Source organism: Pelophylax lessonae, assembly GCF_965119305.1.
Source record: "Pelophylax lessonae genome assembly, chromosome: 2".
In the NCBI taxonomy this organism is placed as follows: Eukaryota; Metazoa; Chordata; class Amphibia; order Anura; family Ranidae; genus Pelophylax; species Pelophylax lessonae.
Genome location: NC_138769.1, coordinates 700,261,444 through 700,268,680, shown reverse-complemented (window position 1 = coordinate 700,268,680; position 7,237 = coordinate 700,261,444).

The following is a 7,237-nucleotide window of genomic DNA, read 5'->3' as shown; positions in this document are numbered from 1 at the left end:
TCTAGGGCAGTGGTCCTCAACCCTGGACTACAGGGCCCACTAACAGGCCAGATTTTCAAGATAACTGAAATACATCTCAGGTGATATCATTTGCTGCTCAGTGATTGCAGTACTCTAGTCTGCATCTCCCCAAGGTAATACTTAAAATCTGGCCTGTTAGTGGGCCCTGAGGACCGGAGTTGAGGACCAATGCTCTAGGGCCTCCAAAAATGTAATAGGTAGTCAGGAAATTAAATGTGTAATTAATGCCCCTAGAATGTATGAAGGTGCTCCTTGGATTTGGGGCCTCTCTATGTGCTCTGAAAAAGTCTCATGCATGTTGTATCCCCAAACTCAAGAAAAGTAGTAGAATGTGTTTTGGGGCCTAGTTCTAAGTATGCCTATGCCGTGTGTGTGAAATATCTTTTAAAATTGACAACTTGGTCTAAAATAAACACAACTTTATTTTCTTTCAGCATTTTCCAAAAAGTTGTGGCAAAAAGACTTTTTGGCAAAAAGATTTTCAAAATGCCCCTTAGAAAGAGAATTGTGGTGTTTGCTTTCCAAAATGTGTTCATTTTGTGGTTGTTTTCTCTGTCTTGGTGCTCCAGGGCCTCCAAAAATGTGATAGGTAGTCGGCAAATCGAATGTGTAATTTATGTCCCTGGAATGCTATATACAGATACAGAATACTTTATTAATCCCAAGGGAAATTGCAACATTGTTGAATATAGCTTGGCTGTGAAAGTGTCTCACACATGTAGTATCGCCATGTAGGCAGGTGGCCTACTGTATTGTATGTTTAGTTTGCGCTTGGCTGCATGAGGTGGGTCTCCGCCTGGTCCCGGGCATTGGTGAGCACGTCATGATGTGAGGTGTTACCCATACGTGCACGAGCACATCTAAACCCCGCCCACAACTTGGTGTGGCTAATTGGCATGTTATGCCCACCACATGCAACTGAAGATCACTACTAAAAAGACCATAGCTGCAGTTAATTAATTTTCTAGAACTTGTCCAGGCTTGCCCAGTAATAGTCCACGTGAACAGCACATGTCTATTTTTGGATTGGTTCCTGTACAAGGCACCCTCACCAGATTGGCAGAGATGTTGATAAGAGGTGTATTTAACAACTAATCCCAGAACGATGTTCGGGTCCTCCACGTGCGTGCTACGAATCATCATGCCCAGACAGGAGCTGCCATGGAGAATCTGATAATCACCGACACCGGAGTTCACTACGTGCCCGCAGTCAGGTTCGCCCAATGTCGCACGGGGATCTGTGAAGAATTCTTGGTCACTGGCCCACCTGTCTGAGACGCCTGTCTCTCCTTCACCTGCAGGCTTGCTGTCCTCAATGCGAGGTGGTCCTGTTCCAACCTAACCCTGAGGTCAAGACCCCGGTAACCCTCAACTCCAGCAGCCTGCCTGTGACTTCCGAGGGCACTGGAGCCACCACTTCCCAGGAACCCCCGGTCAAAATTCTATGGCCAACTTTGAGAGATTCTCCTGGGATGGCCTCCCCCTGACCTTGGGTCAAGTTGCCATCCTGCCTCCCCGGGGCTGGATCTCCACCTGCTCTACCCCTGGAGATCACCCTGGACGAGGTTCCATCACCACCTGCACTGGACCTGTCTACTGTAGCCTCCCCCGACAGTACGGGGCCGCCTATCCTGAACTCACTGTTTCCGGCTCTTTCGCTGCGACCTCTCCTGGGTTCTGCACCAATGGAAAATTCTACTACCGATGAGCAAGCTCTGTTCATCCTACAAGTTGCCTGCTTTGAGCCTCCCAAGAGAATCTCATGGGACACACTGGTATTTGACAGCGACGAGGATTCCCCACTGTCACCGGAAACCCAGTGTGCCCTACCTAGACATTCCTCGGGCACCCCTTAGCTCAAAGAAAGCACCCATGGAAAGGAAGTACAACCTCCTAGTGCACAGGTGTCAAACACAAGGCCCGCGGGTCGAATGTGGCCCCCTAGGCCAATTCATGTGGCCCTCCCACCTCTCCTGCAGCTGCAGCACCCCCCCCCCCTTGTCTCTGCCCCCACCTTGTCTCAGTAGTCGGCAGTAGAGAGGACAGAACTCTTTTGCCAGATCCTGCACTCCTCTGTGCATCTGCAGAAAGGTTTGTCTTTGCCCCCCCCCTTCTCAGCAGTCTGCAGCAGAGAGGGGGGCAGAACTCCTCCTACAGATCCTGAACCTCTCTGTGCAGCCGCAACACCACCTTGCCTCTGGAAGCTGACTCCAGCCCTCCTCTGTTTCTCCTCCAGACCGTGCAGTTTCCTCTTCTCAGATCCACCCACATTTTCTTCCTGACAGCAGCACAAGGTAGGGGGTGCATTGTGATGTAAGGAAGGGTGTGTGACTCCTGACTTCTGATGGTGGGGGGTTCTTGCGATCTCATGTAAGGGTGTAAGGGGGCGTGGGGTGCTCTGGACATCTAATCTTACAGATATAACAGGCCCTTTGAGGGCAACCATAATGCTGATGCGTCCCATTATAAAATTGAGTTTGACACCCCTGTCCTAGTGGATGCTTTCCTGACACATGGTAATGCCCATTTTCAGGCCAGGATCACCAGATTGGCCTAACTGTAGTGCTATTTTGAGGCTCATGTATGGAGAAGCATGGTCTTGTTTTTCCTCACGTGCCTGAGGCTTTGCCTGCAGCCATATAACTGAGCATGTCATATACTGTATGTGAGTCTCTGCAGTCATATGACTAAGAATGTCATACACTGTGTAGGGATCTGTTGCCCTCTACTGTCTGTATTTGTAAGTGCCTGAGTCAATTATATATTATGTATGCAGTTACCTCTGGGTTGTTGGGTTGAAAACCCTATAAGGAAGAAATGAGAAAGAAAGTCACATAGGCCGGCGAACACAATTTTTTTTTTTAAAACGTTATTGTTCTTTTTGTAATTTTTTTTTCCTTTTTTTTAGGGGGGGGCGGCGCCCTGGCGCCCCCTATGCACAGGCCGCCACTGGATGTTGCTGAACCCAGACCGGAATACAGGAAATACTAGGCAAGTGCTCCAAGATATGATAAGATAAATGCAAGATAAATGCATACTTACTGTATTTTACCTGCAGAAATTTGCATTTTTTTTTTTTTTTTTTAGAAAGGTGAACTTCTCCTTTAATAGTTTATAATTATTATTATCTTTTGGATATATATATATATATATATACTGTATATATATATATATATATATATATATATATATATATATATATATATATATATATATATATATATATATATATATATAAAGAGAGCAGCATCTCTGTCCTATTGTTATTATATCACATGCAAAGTGCCAGATAGCTAGGTATGTGTTTCTGTATGTTTGTAGTGCTCACCTTCATGTATATTAGTAGATGAACCTGTTCATTGCAATATTATAAATACAGGTATTTATACAGCGCTGACAATTTACATATTATACAGTCACATTAGTCCCTAACTTTAAGGAGCTTACAATCTAAGGTGCCTAACTCACATTCATTTTTTCATAGTAGGACCAATTTAGATAGGAGCCCTTTAACATACCAGCATGTCTTTGGAGTGTGGGAGGAACCCCACACAGACACAAGGAGAACTTGCAAACTCCAGGCAGGGATTGCCATGGTTGGGATTTGAAAAGACAACTCTAGTGCTGCCAGCTGGAAGTGCTAACCACTTAGCCACTGCACTGCCCAATAGAGTTTATATGCAGCTCCTGTTATTTTAGTGAACCCTGTCTCTTCTGGCCTGCAATTCTATGGCTAACTTTAGCTTAGGGCTCAATACCCACATAGGCTAAAGCCAGGTTAGGCATCTGACGGCCACTTCTGGCTGCTGATAGGGGGGGGGGCACCAGCCCTCTTGTAGGGGGCCCGAGCACACAGGGGGGCCCACACAGAGAGAGGGATTAGTGATGGACAACAAATACAGAAATCTTCCTCCAGCACCTGAATCTGATCTGTCCCTCTCCCTGCTATCAGCTTTTATCTGTTGAAAAAGAGACAGTCGTCCCTCACTAATCCCCCTCCCTTGTGTGCCCCCCTCCCAGCACTTATCTCTGCTCAGGAGTTTATTTGTAACTTTGTTTCTCTCTCTCTGTCTCTCTGATCACTGAGCTCCAACTGCCCAGCCTGTATATTTTTCTCATCTCATCTTCTTTTTTATTTAACCACTTGCCGACTGCCTAACGCCGATCTACGTCGGCAGTCAGCCCCTCACAGGCAAAGTGACGTAGGGCTACGTCACTAGCTTGTGAGGGTCTAGGGAGCGAGCGCGCGCCCCCGGAGACGCGCTCCCGCTCCCGCGTGGTCACGGACCCCCCCCGCGCGTGTGACCAGCGGACCCGATGTCCGCCGGTCACTCGGCGATCGGCGGGGGAGAGGGAGAATGTCAGGCAGCTTGTGTAAACAAGCTGCCTGTCATTCTCCTCGCTGTAAAGACACTGATAAAACGGATCTAGTATGTAGATCCGTTGATCAGTGTCCTTACAGCTCAAGCCACAGCCAATCACAGTAGTAAGCACGCCCCTAGGGATACACACAGCCCCTCCCTTCCAAATAAAGTTAACCCCTTCACAACCAGTGTATTTTTACAGTAACAGTGCATATGTATAGCACTGATTACTGTAGAAATGTCACTGGTAACCCCAAAAGTGTCACAAATGTCAGTCAAGGGTCCGATCTGTCCGCCCCAATGTCGCAGTACCGCAAAAAAAATCGCAGATCGCCGCCATTACGCGTTAAAAAAAAAAACAACAAAAATGACAAAAATCTTTCCCTTTGTTAGTAAACGCGATAACTTTTGCGCAAACCAATCAAAATACGCTTTTTGCGATTTTTTTTTACCAAACATAGGTAGCATAAAACAAATTGGCCGAAAATTTTAAAAAATTTTGATTTTTACTTTTTTTTTTGGGGGAATTTCATATAAAAAAATGTGAAAAATATTGTTATTTTTGCAAAATTGACGCTCTTTTTTTGTTTATAGCGCGTGATCAAAAAATCGCACAGGTGATCAAATACCACCAAAAGAAAGCTCTGTTTGTGGGAAAAAAAGGACGTCAAATTCGTTTAGGTACAGCGTCGCACGACCGCGCAATTGTCCGTTAAAGTCACGCAGTGCCGAATCGCAAAATACCCCCTGGTCAGGAAGGGGGTAAAATCTTCCGGGGCTTAAGTGGTTAACATAGTTTTTTTTTAGCAGGAATTATGCGAGTTATGTTATATTTGTGTCTGCTAATAGTGATTTTGTTGTAATTTTAGTGAAATATATCTTTAATATTTTCTTGGGGGGGCCCTGCCAGGTAGTCTGTACGGGCCCTGCGATTTCTAACAGCAGCCCTGGTTAGAGGTCAGGTTGCATGACAGGTTAGAAACCACTAGAGACTAAAGCCCTGTACACACGTCCCGAATGTCGGCCGAACCATCGGCCGTCTTTTGTCCGGTGCTGTCCTGTCGGCTGAAAACTGCAAAAGACTGCACATGAATTTTGTCGGCCAACAACAGCCAACTGCAGAAGTGATGTCATGTGATGGTTAACTTTCCGTGTGTTTTTTCTTTTCTGAGCATGCCCAGTCTTGCTAATCGGCTGTTTGTCGGCCGAATTCTGTACTGACTGGCGAACAATCGGCCATTCTGGTGTCGGCCAACAAAAATTTTAATGCCTGCACACCCGATTCTGTTCGGCCGAAAAGTCGCTGACGGTTGTTGGAAGCATCATACTAACAAGCCGACAATCGTCCGATCGGTCGGTGGCCGAATATTTACGGCCGACAATCGCTACGTGTGTACGGGGCTTTAGAGGAGGAATAGATAGGCAACTCTGAGTTCCTGTGCCACATCACAGTTTCTGCAAGTGACAAACTGCATTCCAAGCCTGGTGGACAATGGTTGGAGGATCTCTCCATCACCACTGATCTTGTCTTCAGGTCTCCAACTCAAAGATAGATGCAGCATTGGGCCCCTGCAACTGAATTTTGTTGCAACATTCATCTGGAGATATCGCTATTAATATCTATATATACCCTGGTATATTATTATTAATATACAGGATTTATATAGCGCTAACAGTTTACGCAGCGCTTTACAACTTGAAGGTAGACAGTACAATTACAATACACTTTAATACAGTAGGAATCAGAGGGCCTTGCTCGTTGGAGCTTACATGCGCACAATTCCACCAGGACTCTTGTTGGGCCATTTGCTTATAATTACCTGTTTGTACATTGGATTGATTCTAGAGTGCATCTATATATATATATATATATATATATATATATATATATATACATAGTTACATAGTTACATAGTTTGTGAGGTAGAAAAAAGACATCAGTCCATCCAGTTCAACCTATGATGTGTGTGTGTGTTTGCTGTTAACCGTACATTGTATACCCCTGTATGTTGTGGTCTTTAAGGTGCCCATCTAATAGTTTTTTGAAACTATCGATGCTCCCTGCTGATACCACTGCTTGTGGAAGAGAATTCCACATCCTTGCTGCTCTGACAGTAAAGAACCCTTTACGTATTTTAAGCTTAAACCGCTTTTCCTCTAGTTTTAGTGAGTGGCCACGTGTCTTATTGTATCTCCTTTCTCTGAATAGTTTGTTCCTTATGCTAGGGTCGCCAGTACAGTATTTGTACATTGATATCATATCCCCCCTCAATCGTCTCTTCTCCAGAGAGAATAAGTTCAGTGCTTGTAGTCTTTCCTCATAGCTGATGTCCTCCATTCCCCTAATTATTTTTTGTTGCCCTTCTCTGGACTTTCTCCAGTTCCAGCACATCCTTCCTGAGGACCGGTGCCCAGAACTGGACAGCATACTCCAGATGTGGCCGGACCAGAGTCTTGTAGAGTGGGAGAATAATCTCTTTATTTCTGGAATGAATCCCCTTAGTTAAGGGTATATGGTGGTTGCAGTAGTTAGATTAGAGGTTAATTTCCCAGGAAGGGAATCCCCTGTGTTCACTGAGGTCCTGTCCTGGGTGGAAGCACTGCCAGCTTTATTATTAAACCCACTCTTTCACCTAGCAATGGTTATGGTTCTCTTATTTACCTGCAGGGTTAGCGCAATATCCTGTTTGGGGAGGGCCTTTTCTCATCACCCCCTGCCCGAAAAGAGGGCAACAATTGTATATGGGTCTCAGCAGCCATATGACTGAATACTGATCTGCACACCTGTCCAAAGGGCCATCTTCACCAGCCCAGGATTCACAAGTGTTCCGTGCAGCCCTATGCAGGCAGCC